At 43.0% G+C, this 20,205-nt stretch overlaps 1 protein-coding gene across 2 annotated transcripts in view; it reads left to right on the forward strand.

Annotated features, from left to right (window-relative positions):
* Positions 1–20,205, forward strand: part of tmem131l (transmembrane 131 like) — a 161,123-nt gene that overhangs the window by 25,476 nt on the left and 115,442 nt on the right. The gene's annotated exons all lie outside the window — the stretch shown is intronic.

The following is a 20,205-nucleotide window of genomic DNA, read 5'->3' on the forward strand; positions in this document are numbered from 1 at the left end:
ATTTCCCATCCCTGCCACCACTTGTAGTCAGTAGTATAGTGTTGGTGGAGGAGATGGGTGAATTGACCGATCTCAAACTCTGCCCGCTTTGCTTAATTAATTGATTAATTAGATTAAATGAATTAAACTGGACTTTGAAGACGTCTTTTATTCACTGCACACATTGACAATGTCGTCATGCAGTGACGCACACATGCGATGGGCGGCACACACAGATACACACAGATACACACAGATACACACACATGCAATTCTTTCTTTTTTGGGCGGGTTCAATACCAGCAGCGGTACCTCCGGCTTGGTCAGTCGTCGCTACAAACACAATTGTCAGTGTTCGCGGGTGGGAAGCCGGGGAGGTACGAGTCCTGGTCGTTGCAACAGTGACTCCTACTGGTCAGGGGGAGACGGCGTGAACCTCCATGTGTGTTACTCTCTCCCAGTGAAACGCCTTGCTGTCGGGTGAAAAAGAAGCAACTGGCGACTCCACATGTATCAGAGGAGGCATGTGGTAGTTCTACAGCCTCCCTAGACCACCAGTAGGGCAGGGAGGAAGGCAATTGGTATAACAAAATGTTTTTATTTTTTTACTAAGGCTGAGCCCACTCATCGATTTATTGATAACTGCTTAAAAAAGAAACTATTATTTAACGTTAGTTTGTGTGTGTGTGATAATATTTTTTATTAAATGTTTTAATATATATATTTTATATATATAAATGTATAATAATAACGATAAAAAAAACTATAATTTTGTCCAGATTTATCGATTCTTCCAAATGGCATATCGTCTCAGCCTTAGTTTTTACAATGTAATATAAAAAGTTTGACATTACATATAATTTTGGGTTCACCCCACATCTTTGCCTCGGCAGAGCGGTGATGAAGCTGATTGATCCTCTTGAGAATAAGAGCAGCCGAGAACGAGGACATGGCGAATAATATGGGTGCCGTCGGAATCTAACGAGTGTGTTCTCACCTTTTATTCCCTACCCTCTCATTTTCAGAGTGAGGGAGAAGAATAACCCTCTAAATTGGCTTGAGCAGAAGAAAGATAATAGCCTAATCAAAGCCCCAAGTTTCATAACGCTCATTTGCACTTAGTGTGCCATTGTTTCAGTGCTGATGACGCTTTCATTTCACTTTTGAGTACCTTACTAGAGCCGCCCTCCCCCTGCAGGCGGGTCAGGTCACTGCAGCCTTGAAAGAGATAGCACAATTAGTGTGCTTGTCTGATGGGTGTAGAGCTCCCTAAAGGATGATGCAATTAAGAAAATCGTCTCAAAACGGTCTTCACCGTCCTTTTTAGTTAAATGTGCACCAGAGTTCTCAGACGAGTCGTTTCACTGCGTCCCCCTCCAGCGCTGTCTGTTCAGTTCAGGTTCAGCAGCACAGTGTTTGGACATCATTACTGTACTACTGTAAGATGAGCCGGATGCACTGATCAACGGGAACTTGAAAAGTTGTTACCTCACCATTAACAACATTCTAGTTATTTTTAAGTAACGACGACGCGACAGATTTATCACATCTCTGATCTCTCCCCCCTTCATACGGCTTCTCACAGCTGGAGACTTCTAACGCGGGCTCTGAGGCCGGCCTGCGAACACCTGTCGTCACGCCTGTCGGCAGGTTGAACCACTGCGTGGTGTGGGATCAGTGCTTCAGATCAGTATCCAGTAGGGCTGTAAAAAGTACCAAGAAATTATACTCAAGTGAAAGTATCGGTACCGTCTCAAAATCTTACTCAAGTAAAAGTCAAAACGTTTCTACTTTTAAATGTACTTAAGTACTAAAAAGTAAAAGTTAAGACTTTTCTTCTGACTGTCTATTCTTCTGATAGCAGGTGTTTAATCAAAGATCCCTGCTTTCTAGTCTTGCACAAGAACCAATCAGCATGGGTATGGGCGGGTTCATTTTTCATTGATGGTAAAACCAATCTAAGTCTAAACCAATGGGGTGCAGTTACACAGGGAGAGACGATAGGGGGCGGTATTTTCCCAATTGAGCTCAGAGAGAGTCTGCAACACTAGCGTGAGGCTCGATTGATGAAATAGGAATTCAAATCGCTAATAAAAAAAATACGACAAACAAACGCTATATGTCGTTGGTGGCACTCAACTGGCGGCATGAACTAACGACAAATCGCGTTCGTTCGTTAAATGATATTTCCGTTGCCTTTTTTGAGTTGATCTAAATGTTACTGATTGTGTTAAATGGGCATATAATATCGTCTCGTATCGATCGCAGGCACCTGAATCGAATCATATCGTATCGTGGCAGACTGTGATATCGGCAAATATCGTATCGTTGTCCAAAGAATCGATATCGTATCGTGATGAAACTGGTGATTCCCACCCCTAATAACGACTAAATTGGGGGATGAAATAAAATGATCTATATATATATATTTGTTTTTTAATATCGATCTTGGGATTCGATAATCGCTCATTCAAATGAAGAGCTATTCAGAATCGAGAAAATTTTTTTTTTAACCCAGGGCCAGCTCTAGTCATTCTGCTTGGCAAACTCTACTTCAACCCTCTCTCGGTTTACACAAATACAGATTCTCTAACCTTTTCAGGAAGAGTTGTGATCTTGCCCTTTCTGCCTGGTAACATTATTAATTGTCTCCAGTGCCTCCATGCAAATGTGGCAGCTATATTTCCCTACTGTTGTTCTGGAGTTGCTTCACAGCTGTCTCCAGCGAATAACTGATTTTGGAGAGCTAGAATTGCAGAACTGTGCATTGATGCAATTCTACCGATTTTGTAGAAGTTGAGAGGCACCATAGCTACGATATCTCGGACGCGAGGCCCACATGGTTCCTCTTTCTATCTGCTTCACAATCCATAACGTGGTGTCCTTTTTGTTTACTACCGGATCAACCGCTTGCTGAATATTACATTTGATAATCCTTGAGTAGTGGCGTCAACGACAATTCTTTCTTTATTTTTTTACATAACTTCATTGCAAGTAAACATTCAAGAGATGGAATAAGTCTGAGGAACCCCATGTTAACCATCTGTAGTGTGGTAGTGAAAGGGTTAACCTTATGTAGTGTGGTAGTGAAAGGTTAACCATCTGGTGTGTGGTAGTGAAATGGTTAACCGTCTGTAGTGTGGTAGTGAAAGGGTTAACCGTCTGTAGTGTGGTAGTGAAAGGGTTAACCTTCTGTAGTGTGGTTGTGAAAGGGTTAACCATTTGGTAGTGTGGTAGTGAAAGGTTTTAACTACCTCCTTCAACTCACTCCTCATTCATTCACCACCAGCAGCACTTGATGCTGTGCAGTCTAGCGTTCTGGCTTGTTGTCAGTGGGAGGTTTTCTATCGGAAGAAGAATTCAGATTTCATCATCGTAGTGGTTTCATCTTGGAGAAGGAAGGGCCTCAGGCTGAGCCGTACACATCTCTCCTCACGGTGTTGTTTACACTGCGGCGCGCAGCGCGGCTACAAGACCAGGCTCGTCGGGAGTGTTTAGTAACACACGGGATGATACTAGGGCTGCATGATTTTGGGAAATAATCTACCGGTAACTGCGATTTGTCTGACAGATATTGCGATTGCGATAAAATTTGCGATTATAATAATAATTATTTTTAAGCAGCCCCACAGAGGTTTATTGTAAAATGCGGCTTGAAAATGTTTCTTTTTACCTGGGAATCGATACCGGTACCCAACGGTACCTTTTTTTCTGTACTTTACTCTCCCTCTCTGAAGTCTAAACTTCACAACACACAATCTAAAACCCCTTACCTCCCTCTCCCAAACCGATCTTGTATCTCAATGGGACTTCCTGGTTAAATAAAAAAAAAAAAAAAAAAAACGTATTAATATTAACCCTTTATTCGCCAATGACGTGTTCATTCTCCGCCATGCGTAATCTGCCAATGACGCCGTAAGGCCTCTTTGAGATCAATATTTCAAAAATCTGTGATGGCAATCATATTTTACCCACGGAGTCTTGAGATCTCCTGTTGATCTCCTCTCAACTCTCCAACGGTTCAAGAGCGCCATCTGGTGGCCGATCTACGGATCGCCCAAACAGGAAGTGACGCGCCGGAAGTGGTGCTCGCCCATATTTTGTCCGGGCACTCGCTATCGTTAGCGGGACTCCATCTTGATACACTGGGCATCGATCGGTTGCAAATAACTCGGATAAACAACATGATTTGGACGTATATATTATTATACAACCTGGAAATTAATCGCATATATCAACATCCCATAATCGCGAACTTTCTGCTCCACGCTGACCACCCAACGGTCAGAGGAAGCTGCGGTAAGTTTTAGCGTGTTTGAATATTATGATCCATATAAACTGCTGTGATCTATGTATCGCCCATACTACATGAATGATTTAACGTCGGCCACGGACTTATAACCCCCCCCCCCCCGCCGGTCACCAGCAGATGATGAGGCATGACGCTTAGGACCTTGCACAATTGAAAGTTTTAATATGACGTCAATCGTATCAAACTACATTTGATGATGTAATATATGTATTTAGGGCTATAAATCACGTTCTGCAGAATGCTGCAGAAAACGATAAAAACATATTTATACTTTAGACCGTATTTTAGTATGAATATGTGAATGAAAAAGTAGAACGTTGCTACATCCAAAACGATAGATAATTGACGTTGAATGGGCCATAGTAATGTCAATTTAGCAATACAAAAGTTATAGCCCTGCAAAGAAGGGGAACATCTCCATAGACTTACAGTGGTGGCAGAGAGGGGTATAAGATCAGAATAATCCCTGGCAGATAAAGGGTTAAACATTTTTTTTAGTTTTTTTTTGTTTTTTTGATTTGCTAATTGCATCATTCCAAATCGCGATTTCGATTTAAAATCGATTAATCGTTCAGCCCTAGATGATACCCACTGGTGCCTCCGTCCTTATCCAGACCTTTGATCTGTAATAATTTGTGCATGTGTGTGTGTATTAGGGCTGTACGATTCTTGCTAAAATGTGAATCATGATTTTTTTCTCTAAGAATTGAGATCACGATTCTCTCACACGATTCTTATTTTTCGTCATCATTTAAAAAAGTTAAGTAAAAATAAATGTTTTATTATTTAAAATCGTCATAATTTTGAAATTAGATTGTATAGGTATATGAATCGAGATCATAATGACTAAATTGGGATATGGAAAAAAAAGAGTAGGGATGCACCAAATGGGAAATTCTTGGCCGAAACCGAATACCGAAAATAGGAAACAGTTGGCCGAAAACCAAAGGCCGAAAACTATTAATATAAATATATATATATAATGGAATTAATTTTTTTATTCAGCTACCTGATTATGGCAAAATACATGATTATGGCAAAACTGAACTTAAATAATATTAATAATCACTATTATGGGTCCATAAAACATTTATTCAGCACTTTTGAATGTATACATTAATTCCAGACTGACTGCTGAAAGATTGTACAATTAAAAATGTTTCTCTTTGCATACAACAAAATGTGCATTAAAGTCAAGTGCATTTTCTTTTCTCTGTAGGATAACTACAACAAAGTGCATTCAGAACAAAGCCAAGGTGCTTTAAAACTGCATAAAGATCTGCATAAACACACACACACGAGAGGGAGAATAGCTTATAGCAGACTTAATGATGTTACTGTCGTGGCTACTGTCATAATTCACGGCATTCTAGCCTACATGGAAGGACTGTTGTATTTACTACATCTCCTGTGACTCTTAGCGGGGGATGACGTAGCTTAAGAGAAACTAGTGAAAGTGAGCAATGGAAGCTTTGTTAGCTAGCTTAACGCTAACGTTAGTTAAAAAGTTTTTTTTTAATCTTTTTTTTCCCTCCATTTTCCTCCGATTTTCTCCCATCCCAATGTTAGTTGTTATGCCAATTCCCAATCCTCTTCCTGGTCGCTGCGCACTTACCCCCCACAGTCGGTCTGGGAGAGTGGAGGCTATCACGTGCTTCCTCCGACACACGTCCAGCCAATCAACCGCTTCTTTTCACCTGGCAGCGCGGATTCTCATTGAGAGGGCGTAGCGTGTGGAAGGATCACACTATCCCACTCAAGTCCTATCCGCGCTTAGCAGGCGCCCCGACCGAACTGTAGGAGTCGCTGTTTACAAGGACCCGGACCCACCCCGCCAGCTTCTCCCATCCTCTAATACTGCCAATTGTATTAGTGTGAACGGCCAGCCAAGCTGGTGACAACCCCGGAGCTGTGAGCTGGATTCGAACAGGCGAATCTAGCCACTCCGGGGTTTGGTGACGAACGCAATCTCCGTTACGCCACCTGACCGCCCCCTAGTTAAAAAGGTTTTTAACCGCGACGGGCATATAGTAATGGCGATGATATAAAGCATGTTAAAGACGCATTTATTGGATGCGTTGCTCGCGGAGTTTACATAGAACAGCGCGACTCCCAAGAGGAGTTATCACAGGCTGTAGAACGCAGGACTGAAGAGCTCACGTTACACGTTGCGCATGTAATGATTATGTCATCACAACAACACGTTAGGTTACGAACATAACATAACCCTGTTCTTTGACATTCGGTCATATTTTTTCTGCGCTAAAACCCTTTCGGCCGAAGGTGCCTTTTTTAACCATTTTCGGCCGATAATTTTCGGTGGCCGAATATTCGGTGCATCCCTAAAAAATATCTATACATTTTTTTAATATCGATCTTGGGATTCGATAATATTATTTGTATTTTGAAATTAAGGCAGGCATGGCCACCTTCATTTCACTACATGTCTTCTGTATGTATGTATGTGACTAATAAATCTCTTGAATCTTGATCTGATGTCGTCTGAGAGGTGATTTGAGCATACGGTGTGTGTCTTTTGCGTGTGCGTGCATTCATAACTCGCAGTTTGCTCAGTCTCCCCATTAACCTCGGAGCCCATGCTGTGACCAGAGAGTGAACCATCCCTCTGTCACACACACCCCCATCTTTACCCCCCTGTGGCTCTGTGAAGCTGCCAGCGGATGAAGCCACGGACAATTTGTAGACCTCTCGGCCTCTCTATGTGATTTAGAGAAAGTGAGTGCTAATCAGGGAAAGGTGTGTGTGCGTGCGTGTGTGCGTGTGCGCGTGCACGTGCGTGTGTGTCCTTGGTGTAGTCTGTGAGTCCGAAATGAACGGGACAGCAGAAGTGAAAGTGGAGGTTTGCTCGTGAGTCATTAATACCGGGACGTGAACTGCACTGCGGTACATCGCTCAGAGAGTCGCACAATTATGTCCCGTCAGGGGAACATAGTGTTCTCCCTTTTCCCCCTCCTCCTCTTCTCCATATTTCCACTCGCTCTTTCCTCCCTCACTCTTCTGCTCCGCTCGCCGTACAGTGTGTGAGTGATGGGGGGGGGGGGGGGGGATTCTCAGCTGTTGAAAGCACGGACAAGGCAGTGACGGGCCTCACTAACGGGGAGAGAGAGAGCCAGCCAATTCCCGACACCCTCATCCATCACGACAGGTGGTCCGTCTTGGCGGAGGACGGAGACGCTGCTTCTCCGCGCTGCAGGCCGGCCTTGGGATGCAGCCTGTTGGTTTCAGTGATGATCATAAGGGGTGAATAAAGGATGAAAGGAGACTTCATTTTCTTAAAGATGGCAGATTAAAGATGTATTCCAAACTAACCTAACAATAGGCAGTTTATTCCTAATCTACAAGCGGAATACATGTATTACTTCATACAATCTTTGTCGACTTTCACCTTTTTTTGTCTTCTGCTCTAGAATTGTTTACATCCATTATTCGTACATTCATACACTCTGTGAAGTCGTGACGACCTCCCTCTTTGATTGACGGGTAGCGGGGTAGCTAGCTTGCTAGATTCGTGAGGGAGTAAAGCGTAAACCAATGGAGTCGCAGCTGGAGGCGGTGCTTGTGATGCACTGTTGACTCTCACGGGGCAAAAGCTGCATCTCACGTCGCCCCTCGTGCTCATCGTCTCATCCGGTGAAGCAAATCGACGCGCAACTGCTGAGGACCGTTTTCCCCTACTGCAGTCAACCTCTTGAGCCCGGAGCCCTATTTTCTGAAAATTCGCCAAAAAAATACATACCTAAGTAAATGGAAGATTGCTCCATTTCTACAAGGTTCATTTGCATGTTCTTGGTATCTAGGGACATCTATGGATCTCAGGGAATGTATTCCCAGTGTCAGACATATTATGTTACTAGGCTTGAGTAAATTGTGATGAAACAAAGGAGAATATGGATAATGATTTTTCTTTGCATCTTTGACGGTGAATAACACCATGCTAATAATGACCAGACATGAAAAACTGCCACTGAGCTCGTCCAGCACTAAAAAGAACACTAAAGCTAGTAAAAGAGTAAAAAACATAAAATAAGAAGGACTAAAACTGGTAAAAGAATATAAACTGTGTGGAGCTAAAACTAGATGAAAACCAACAAAAGGCTACATTTTTATTGACCGTGGGTTCAATTCCCTCACACCACCTAACAATCCTCCGACTCGCGTGTCGCCAGTCTTCTCTCCGGTGCTTCAACAGCCGTGTCAGCCCTCTGTCAACACACACACACACACACACACACACACACACACACACACACACACACACACACACACACACACACACACACACACACACATACACATGCACATGCACATGCACATGCACATACACACACAGACATACACACAGGCACATACATATTACACAGACACACAGACATAAACACACACACACACACACACACACATACACATACACATACACATACACACACGCACATACATATTACACAGACACACATACACAGACATAAACACACACACACACACATACACACACACACACACACACACACACACACATACACACACGCACATACATATTACACAGACACACATACACAGACATAAACACACACACATACACACACACAGACATAAACACACACACATACACACACAGTCACACACACACACACATACACACACACACACACACACACTGCAGCTGCCTCTTCCCTACTGTGAGACCCTCCCTTCACACTCTGCACAGAGTCAGCCGTCACGTACAACACTGCAGTGACCTCATACAAGCCAACAGGAGGCTTGTCATCAAGGAGCCAAGAAACAAAGAATTTCACTTCTCTATACTGTAAAATGATAGGGATGTGACAAATCAACTTGACACATGAGGATGTGTGTGTGATGTGTGTGGGAGGGGGTGTGGTGTTCAAGTGTTCTTATGCACGTGATGTCATGATAATTGATATTTCCATACTGTATTCAATTTCAATTACACACATTATTTCAAATGGGAATTTCTTCTTCAATTGTATCGAGAATCAGGGTAAATTAATCTGGTCCCAAGAGTGACCCCATCAGATTATAGGCACAGACTTTGTTTGGGGGCTACAGGGCTTAGTCCTGTACTTTCTGCTGTGTGACATTGTCCCAGAAATGTTGAAACCATGCATTAATATAGAAGCCATACAAACATGTTTACAGCTCAGATAATTTTTTTTTTTTTTAAACAACGTTTTTTATTCAAAGATTACATTTACATTTAGGTCGTATGACCCTAAATACGTGAGGTGGGAGATTAAATAAATACACACCCACTGTCCCCAACAACCCCAATCAACAGGTAAGCCTACTCAGTGAAAATTGCCCCTCCCCCACATGGCACTCGACATAACTTCAGTCAGGAGGTAACGGATCTATTCTATCTATATATGAGATTAGCGGTTGCCAATGTGTGTAGAATTTATCAGCGGATTCTCGAATTGTAAATTAAACTTTTTCCAGTTTTAGGAATGACATCACATCATTCAGCCATAATCTGGATGATGGGGTAGTAGGGCTGGGCGATATAACGATAATGCTAATTATCGCGATATATTTTAATAATCGATATAAAAAAAATATATTTCCGGGGGTAAAAAAAATCGATTTTTTTTTAATTTCTTTTTGACCTGCAACAGGGCAGTTTTAAAACCAGAGACAGTGGACAGACTTGTCTTTCTTGCCTGCAACTTAAAGTAATGGCTTTGCTTGTCCAAATGACAATACTGACCAAATTGAGATTTATTTTTCTCTTTTATTTTGTTTGCTTTCTAATTTAAAATACAGTTTGAAACCGTCTGTACACAGTAGGCTATGTGTGCTAGCAGAGCTAGTCTCCAGTCACGAGTCACGGTGCACATGTGCAGTGGTTTGTCCACCGAAAAAGTGACAAAAGATAGAAAAGAAACTAGCAGAGCCAGAACTGTTCAACTCCCCTGGAGCCACAGCCAGCAGAGAAGCCTGTTTACTTTTGCTTTCAAACCAGCTGCAGCCTGAGAACTGGAGTGTGAGGGGATGTAACACTAAAGATGGCGGTAACGACAAAGAATTGCTGCAAAAGAAACATACATCTGTTGTTTAATTTTTTTTGTATTATTATTATTTTTTATATATATTTGATTTTTTTTAACCGATTTTTTTTATTGTTATCGATATCGTTATCGCGATATCATTTTTGGCCATATCGCCCAGCCCTATGGGGGAGGTTCTGCTTTCCAATGCAAGAGTATCCTCCTGCGGGCAATCAGTGAGGCAAAGGACACTACATTGTATTGTTTTTTGGTCAAGATCACATCCTCCTCAGGGATCCCAAAGATAGCAATTTGGGGGCAGGGCAATATAGTCATCTCCAGTACCTCCGAGATGGTATTAAAAAAGAACTTCCAGAATGTTATCAGTTTCGAGCAGGACCAGAACATGTGGGTTAGATCCCCTGGTGACTGTGCACATCTGTTACAGTTGTCTGTCACATTGGGATATATTTTAGCCAATCTGGCTTTACTATAATGGACTCTGTGAAGGACCTTAAACTGAATGAGGCCAAGTCTGGCACATGAGGAAGAGGTATTAACTCCCTCTAGTGCTTCCCCCCCACCATTCATCCGAGAAGGCGACCCCCAGTTCAGTCTCCCATCCCGTCCTAATCCTGTTTATGGCCGTGTCTTTTCTAGGAATGGTATCATAGAGATATGAAACATGGCCCCCATCCATACTAGCCGAGTGTCGAAAGCGCTCCACCCCTGATGGAGGGGGCAACTGTGGAAACGTAGGGGAATGGGTCCTCACAAAATGCAGAATCTGGAAATATCTAAACCGGTCAGAGTGAGGTAAGTTATATGTGTCACATAGGTCCCCAAATTCTGCAAATACACCATCTATGTATAAGTCACTCAAAGTGATTAGTCCCTCTTTCTAGCGAACCCAGAATCCAGTGTAGCAGGTAAGAAAAGGTGGTTATTACAGATGGGTGCTGACATAGAGAGCTTAGTCCACCCGCATATCTTTCTCATCTGGGCCCATATCTTCAATGTGGAAACAACAATTGGGTTCTTACTATATTTTGTTGGCGACAGTGGCATTTCACCGCAAGTTAAAGCTTGAAGGGAAGATGTCGGGCAAGAACTGGCCTCAAGTTGACCCCAGCTGCTGTCCGGTTCACTCGTCCACAGGACAATTTTGTGAAGATTGGCGGCCTAGTAATAAAACATGAAATTTGGTAGGCCCAGTCCTCCCTGATTCCTATCCCTTTGCAGCAAGGATAATTAAATTCTTGGTGTTTTGCCCTCCCAGATAAATGAAGAGATCATCTTATCCAGATCAAGAAAAAATGCTTTGGGGAGAAATAAGGGGAGACTTTGGAATAAGTATAAATATCTGGGTAATACATTCATTTGAAGAAGGCCGGATGGCTGAAAGCGTTTTGTGCGTTATACAACTTGTGCATATACAAATAAAAACAAGGATTTTCCCTGAGTGCGGTCCCTATTCCATTTTTTGCAACTTAATTAATGTTGGACTACACACCTGTCTGAGCGCAGTGGTTACCCCTTTTTCTACCTAAAATGTACTCTGCCAGCTAAGGACAGGGGTAAGCCATTCCACCTCTGTAAGTCAGCCTTTACCTTTGTTGTTAATGTGGTAAAGTTTTGTTTTCGAAGAGAGCAAAGAGATTGGGAGATGTTAACACATTAACTGCCACGCTTATATCCATCAATGTATGATCACTGCCACCAGTCTAAGCCTATGGAGATGTTTACCTTCTTTGCAGGGCTATAACTTTTTTAATTGTATTGCTAAATTGACATTACTATGGCCCATTCAACATCGATTATCTATCGTTCAGGATGTAGGAACGTTTTACTTTTTCATTCATAGATTCATACGAAAATACCGTCTAGAATATAAATATGTTTTTATCGTTTTCTGCAGTAATTCCTAGAACGCTAGTTATAGGCATAAACGCATATATAGATTATCAACTGCCGTTTGTTGGCGATACACGCTATATTTAAACTGTACATGATCCTAAACGTTATGACTGATCATGCACGGATGAACGGGGGGGGTCGTTTATAATTCCGTGATCGTCAGTAAATGCTTTATGTAGTATGGGTGATATATTGATCAGAGCAGTTTGCATGAATAATAATAAACACTCACACTGAAAATGACGTCAGCGTCCTCTTACCGTTTGCCGATGAGACTGGAGGAAAAAGATCCCACTTATTTGACGTGATCTCCTAGATCCTTTTCCGGTTTGTATAATCATAATAAACGCCCAAATCATATCGATTATTACGTTATGGCAGCGATCGCTACACACGGACGTGTGTCTACAGTCCTGCAACAATTATGTGAGTGGCGGACGCATTTGCCAGATGCACGGAGATCTCCAGAGATCCATTTCCGGTTGCAACTCGCCGATCATCCACCAGGCGGCAGTATTGAAGCGTTGCAGAGTTGTGCAGGCTCCCACTGTATCAGACCAGGCTCCGTGAGGGCATTCTGAATACCATGGCGAAAAAATGAAATATGATCTCAATAACGTCGTACGCCGTGGAATGGCAGAATTAGCATGAACTTGAATCACGTACGACGTTTTTGGCGCAGGATGTGTTAATGCCCAGGTACCAGGGACCAGTATCCGCTACCTGGAAAGATGGAAGGCAATGGGAAATATTCCGGGCAAGATCATTAATTGGGAAGCATTCACTTTTCTGTACGTTTAATTTGTAGCCAGAAAAGCTTCCAAAAACCTTTAGAAGAGACAAAATATTTGGGATACCGGCCATTGGGTCTGATATGTAGAGCAATAGATCGTCTGCATAAAGAGATACTTTATGTTCGCTACCTGCCCTCCTGATGCCAGAGAACAAGGATTCAGCTCTAAGACTGAGCTATGGACAGGGGTTCAATGGCCGCCGCAAAAATCAATGGCGACAGTGGGCACCCTTGGCGTGTCCCACATGTGAGTGGAAAGGGCTTAGAACTGAAGCCATTAGTTGTGACACATGCCTGGGGGAGGTGTACAGTAAGCGTATCACGCCAACACTTTTCCCCCAAATCCAAGCTGTTTTAATGTAAAGAACAAATAGTCCCACTCCACTCTATCGAAGGCTTTTTCCGCGTCCAGAGAAACCACTACCTCAGGTACTATTTGAGAGCTTGGTAGACCAATAATGCTCAACAATCTACGAATATTTGTAAAGGAATGGCGGTTCCTTATAAAGCCTGTCTGGTCCTCAGATATTACTGTGGGGATTTACAGCGAAACAAAACCTATGAAGTGTGTCGCACGTTCACGTCAACGTTCACACGCACAATACACGCTTACAGGATTTGACTTGATTCAACAACAAAGCAGTCGGGGCAATGGCAAGCCGAAAACGGTCGCAAGTGTTGTTACACTTTACAAAGCTAGATGCAGACAACGCTCGCTGCAATATTATATATTAAATATGATAATAAATTATTTGGATTTATTTGGATTTATTTTATTTATTTTTTAACTGAGGTAGGTAGATTGCATTTTTTTAGACTAAAGTACAGAAAAAAGGTACCGTTGGGTATCGGTATCGGTTCAAATGTGAAAGGTACCCAACCCTAGGTGCAAATGCAAATGAGGTATGAATGTAGTGCAAATCTCTTTAATAAATAGATAAATATAATGTAGTGTTAAAGTGAGTGTTTGCTTTCATTGCGTCCTCCTCACACTGTACAGGTGTTTTCTTTCAGTCATTAGTTGGGGTATCATGATTCTGATTCTAAATCGAAGATCGATGGAAATGAACGTTCGATGTTGACCTCACGCTGTGCACTGTTATATTGATTGGTTTGGATCATTAGCAGCAGCGCTGCTGTTGCATCCATCAGCTGAGCTGAACTAATCATTAAATACAATTGTGGACCTATGGCAGGAGTCTGCAAAAAAAAGGATAAAGAGAGAGTACTACAATGACTGAACTGAAGTCAGGATGGAGGATACAGTGTCAGCAAAGAGTCAGTCAGAGATTTATTTGCCATGTAGGACGAATCCACATTGAATACAGGTACAGAGCAACACTGTCTACAACTAGTGGTGCACGATATATCGGCCGCCGATATAATCCTTTTTTTACACATCGGTATCGGGCCGATATAAAAAAGAAAAAAAATTACTTTTCGTGGTATCGGCCACAATTTTCACATCGGTGCATCACTATAATCCAATACAGGGGCAGAAATAAAAAACACTGACAGTATAAAAGGACAAATGCTAAGGTTGATCTATAGTGCATATCATAGTAAAGTGCATAATGTATAGAGGCACAATCTTCAGTAAAAGTGCATATAATCAAAGTGCGTGATGCACAGACACACAGAAACAGCACTTCCACAACCTGACTAATAACACACCAAATAAAAAATAGGATAATATACAAATCTAGCCTTTGGAGTTATTCAGGCTGCGCACAGCACTGGGGAAGAAACTGAGAGGTAGAGCATGTGATAGAGCGGTAGCGTCTGCCCGATGGGAGGGGGACAAAGACGCCTGCGACTGGGTGACCAGAGGGGTTGTTGATAATGCCAGAGGTACGGGAAAGCAGCCTGGCACCATAGATCTCTTCTAGAGCTGGCAGGCTAACCCCGATTGTCTTGCGTGCGATATGCACAATTCTGTTCAGAGATTTCCGTTCAAAGATGAAGATGCCTATCAATCAGGCCCCTCCCCTTACAGACAGTTTGAGAAGAGGAAGCATGCACAGGGGAAAGATTAGAATACAGTAGCTGTTTACAAAGATGTGCAAGAGGAGCATAAACATTAATTTGAGGAATTCCAAAGGGAAAAGGGGAGAGCCCCCCCCCCCCCCCACACACACACACATGTACACAAAAAGTCACATTAGAAGCAAAACAAGAATGTGGAAAAGACGAGACACAAAAGGAGAGCAGCGAAACAGCCCTTTAAAATGTTGTTTACAGCCTTGAACACATAATTGCCATCTCTTAAATGTCTGGTATAGAGTTGCTATAACATAACTGTAAAACTGATTAACCTAAACTATCTGAAATCGTGGTAGTTTTAAAGAATTTTTATTTTACATAGAAATAACCAACCAAAAATCTTTATTATGCCCTTTCACGTACCCTACACTAATTCTCAGACAAAATGTTTCTTTTACCCAATTTCATCTCTGCAATTGATGAGACCATGACTAGTTCATCATCTAAATCTTCTATTTTGTTTGTCAATATTGTGTGTGTCCGGGTCTGATTCCCCCCCCCCCCCCCCCCTAGTAATTGACCCGTCTCAAACACCACCCTCTTTTCTTGAACCTCCAAACGAGGATCATGAACACAGGGCAGGGTTTTAGAGACCGGTCCATTTGTTTCTTGAACACACCCACACAGTGTGAGGTGTAAACCTGCCTTGTGATTCTCAGACACACAGCACAGTCGATGTGTTGTCTGAAGGGTGACATGGTGCTTAAAAACCGCAGCTTCCTCTGGTCATGGTGTGAAAGGCGTTCGGTTGCTCTTTTGTCATTACTTGCATGCGATGCAATGCGTGCAGCAAAGCGAGTATGCAAGCATGTGTACATCTGCTATATTTGTATACGGCCGGAAAGGATTTATAGAGGTAGTCCTGCGTGCGTTGACATAATTAGCTAAGTGCATTGTGCAAAGTTGTGAGTAATGTGATATTGTGTAGGCATAGCCCTACCTCAAGGAGGTTGTGGGGGAGACTGTATGGTCTAAGGTCGCTTTCACATAGTTTGGTGGACTCGGTGCGATTCGGGGGGTGAAGTTGCAACATTGTTGCATTCTTCATTTGGTTCGGTTTGTTGCTTTCACACTGCAATTTGTCAAGTGCACCAAACTTTCTGAACAATGGCACGCGATCGAAAAGGGCGCTCGTCTATTGGATATATAGAATCCCAAAAACAGGCTTCGGGGACAGCTCTACAGCGCACATACACACACACCACATTATTCTGCGAAGCAGCCCAGCGCACACACATACACCACATTATTCTGCGAAGCAGCCCAGCGCACACACATACACACACACACCACATTATTCTGCGAAGCAGCCCAGCGCACACACATACACACACACACACCACATTATTCTGCGAAGCAGCCCAGCAGACACACATACACCATTATTCCCCGGAGCAGCCCAGCGCGCACACACATTATTCTCATATATTGCTGAAATGCTGATGCAGTTTTTTAACTTTGATGTGACATTGGTCGATTGTTCGATTGAAGCTCATTGTCATCATTCTCTCGCTAAACAACTTGTACACCTCGTTGTTTTTGTGAGTGGCCACATCAGCTGTTTAATTAGCTCCTCTGACCATATTTCTATCAGGGCTTTTACCTCCTCATTCGCCCACGTCTGTCCACGAGACATGTTCCACGCGTGCTTGTTTTCCAGTGCGCGCCACGCTGTTTGTTTTGTTTCCTTCTACTCAAGATGCACAGTTTATCGGGTGACTTCCTATATTTGGTCTTGCGTTTGCGTTTGGTCCTATGAGCATTCACACCACAAAAGTACGCACCAGGGTTCACTTGGAAGCAAACCGAGACCTACGTTTTCAGGCGGACCAGAGTTAGCTTTTTTGGTCCGCACCAGAGTTTGAATGAGCTTTCACACCACCCCAAACCAAGCGGACTATCCGAGGAAACGAACTCTGGTGCGTTTAAAGCGGACAAAACAGCTCTGGTGTGAATGCGACCTAAGTCGGCGGTTCTCAAACCTTTTTATACCACGACCCCATTTTATTTAGGATTTCTTCTGGCGACCCCACGCTTAACACTTTGGGTGCCACGCACATCCGTTATCTTTACCCCTAGAATGCCAGCTTTATAGTAGTTTCCGCGGTCGTTTCACTATGTTTGCGAAGCTGTGTGTGTGTTCTGTTTTATAGCTGTGGAGACATGGTGTGGCTCATTTTGACAAACATTACATGTAGTGCAACATGGGAATAATAGTTTGTTTCCACACTCTGTAGTTTGTAGTTTATTACACGCTAAACATCGCGCATTTCCAAGAGAATCCAGTCTTTTTTCATAGATTGCGAGATAAAACGCATTATGTGCAATAAGCCCAAACCGTTCTGGCTGATCCCCAAATACTCCCAAATCAAAGGTATATGACATGTATATATGTACCTTCACAAAATCATCAGGGGGGGGGGGGTCGTTTTAACTCAAAACTGTGATCGTGTTTGCCGAGCATGTTTTTCGTCCGGTGAAACACAGAACTGTGATCGTTAGAAAAACACGTTTCAGATTCGGTAAAATAGACATAGAATGTACCTTACGTTAGCCAGAAGGTATTCCAAGAAGAATAATTCCAAGTGATCGCATCGCCATCGAGATTACCCGTGTATGTCTATACTCGTGTATACAGGAAATAGGCTTCAGGCAAAAAAATCTCAAGGCGATAGCTCCGTCTCCGAAGAGGAGGGGCCCTTGCAAAAAAAATTTAAAATCCACACCAAGCTATTCCAGTTCAGACACGGACGATACTGCCACCTGGTGATAGTCGATCGGCATTGCAGTTCTAGTGTGTGGGGATGTGCCACAGTGATGCAGAGCACTCCGGGCAAGTCTGTAGAGCGGGGATCAAAGTAAAAAGATCAAACTATCCAAAACGTAATATCTCGTTTTTGGCACTCAACGCTTGTCGAGCACACACGTATTTCTCCGTTTTTGGCACAGAATGTGTTTTGTAATCGCGGAATTTCAACGTGGAATTAAGGAATATCAAAATAAAAACATGTTGTTGAACTTGATCATGCATATTTATTAGAACATTTATTACAGAACTATGTTATCCACTAAATACACATTTATAAAACAAGGCATATTTAGCCAAAATATGTTGCCAGAACATACACACAAAAAAAATGTCATGCCAATGCGCGACCCCACTGTCACCTACCCGTGACCCCACTTTAGGTCGCGACCCGTAGTTTGAGAACCGCTAGTGTAAGTCCTATACACATACTGTGTGTCCCCATCGGCAACTCAAGTAGCCCAGATGTTGTTCCAAAGAAGCTAATCAATAGCTCTGCCACACTACAGAAGAGTAACCGTCTAACCGTCTGTAGTCTGGTAGTGAAAAGGTTAACCCTTTGTCGCATGGCAGTGAAAGGGTTAACCTGCTGTATTGTCGCAGTGAAAGGGTTAAACGTTTGGTAGTGTGCCAGTGAAAGGGTTAACGGGTTTGTTCCTTGAAACTGAATACTCAGCAGCAGAGAGTCTGAAGGCGTTAAAAGCCTCGTTTCTGAAGAATGCGGGCCGTCTTGTTTCACACGCCGTACAAAGACCTCCGATTTTATATCCTTAATTCTTTATTTATTAAACTTTTTCTTCCCCTTTTTCTGTGATTTTTCTCCCATCCCAATTTCCTCTCGTGCCAATTCTCCCTCCCCTGTCCTGATCGTTGCTCGCATGTGCCCCCCACTGGCCGGTCGTAGGGAGGGTAGAAGCCTTGCATCACATGTCCCCTCCGATACATGTGGAGGCAGCCAGCCACTTCTTTTCACCTGCCAGCGCGGACTCTCATTGGCGAGGTGTAACGTGTGGGAGGCTCACACTGCCCCCGCCATTTCCTGTCTCTGCTGTGCAGGCGCCCTGACCGACCTGTAGGAGTCGCTGTTTACAACGACCAGATTACCACCCCATTGACTTCCCTCCCGCTGACTCTGCCAATTGAGTCAGTATGACGGCTGGCCCAAGCCGGAGGCAACGCTGACAGCCGGATTCGAGACCGGTGTCTCTTGCGTTGGTGACGAGCGCAATGTCCGCTGCGCCACCCAGACGCCTTTTTATGTCCTTAATTCATCATCTCTGACACTCAAACTTTTCCCATCCTTTTATCTTTGCGGTATTGCAATATTTTTGTTTTTGCTAAACGGAGCCACGATCCCATTGTTTGGTGGTATTTAGTGGAGGTGCCAAGGCCAGAGAACAGAGAGAAAGACGCATCGTCCTCGCCATATTTTTTAAGCTTTAACCCTTTCACTAACTGTCTGTAGTGTGGTAGTGAAAGGGTTAACCTTCTGTAGTGTGGTTGTGAAAGGGTTAACAGTATGTAGTGTGGTAGTGAAAGGGTTAACCCTTTGTCTTGTGGCAGTGAAATGGTTAACCTTCTGTAGTGTGGTAGTGAAAGGGTTAACATTCTGTAGTGTGGTTGTGAAAGGGTTACCCCTTTGTCGTGTGACAGTGAAAGGGTTAACCTTCTGTAGTGTGGTTGTGAAGGGTTAACCCTTTGTCGTGTGGCAGTGAAATGGTTAACCATATGTAGTGCGGTAGTGAAAGGGTTAACCCTTTGTCATGTGGCAGTGAAAGGGTTAACCATAGTGTGGTAGTGAAAGGGTTAACCCTTCTGTATTGTCACAGTGAACGGGTTAACCTTTTGGTAGTGTGGTAGTGAAAGGGTTATAGGTTGACATGAGTACAAGGATCAATCCTTAACTCATTGACCGCCGGGGATTAGACAGGGCCCTGTTCTAGCACTACTACGCTTTAAAAGATAGGAGTGCGTCACCTTGTTTGTAGAGCTATAACTATATTCTATATTATAGCTATGGATACAATACTATGGCCCATTTAACATCACCTATCTATCGTTCAATATGTGAAAAAGAATGAATTTTTCCATCCATACGCTCCCGTGTTATACCGTTATAGTGTGGTCTGGGGTAATTCCTGAAAGGCTGAGTAATAGGCTTATATGTCAATTCTACTATAAACGTTGCCGTTTCTTGCCTGTACACGCTATTATTCCCAAATCAAATCTATATCATAGGTATTATGTTTCATCATGAAAGCGGGGGGATCGTTTTTTGATGCTTTGATCGTCACCAACGGCATACGGCTAATCTTCCACCACACATAAT

The sequence above is a fragment of the Notolepis coatsorum genome (genome assembly GCF_963971535.1).
Source record: "Notolepis coatsorum genome assembly, chromosome: 7".
Taxonomy (NCBI): domain Eukaryota; kingdom Metazoa; phylum Chordata; class Actinopteri; order Aulopiformes; family Paralepididae; genus Notolepis; species Notolepis coatsorum.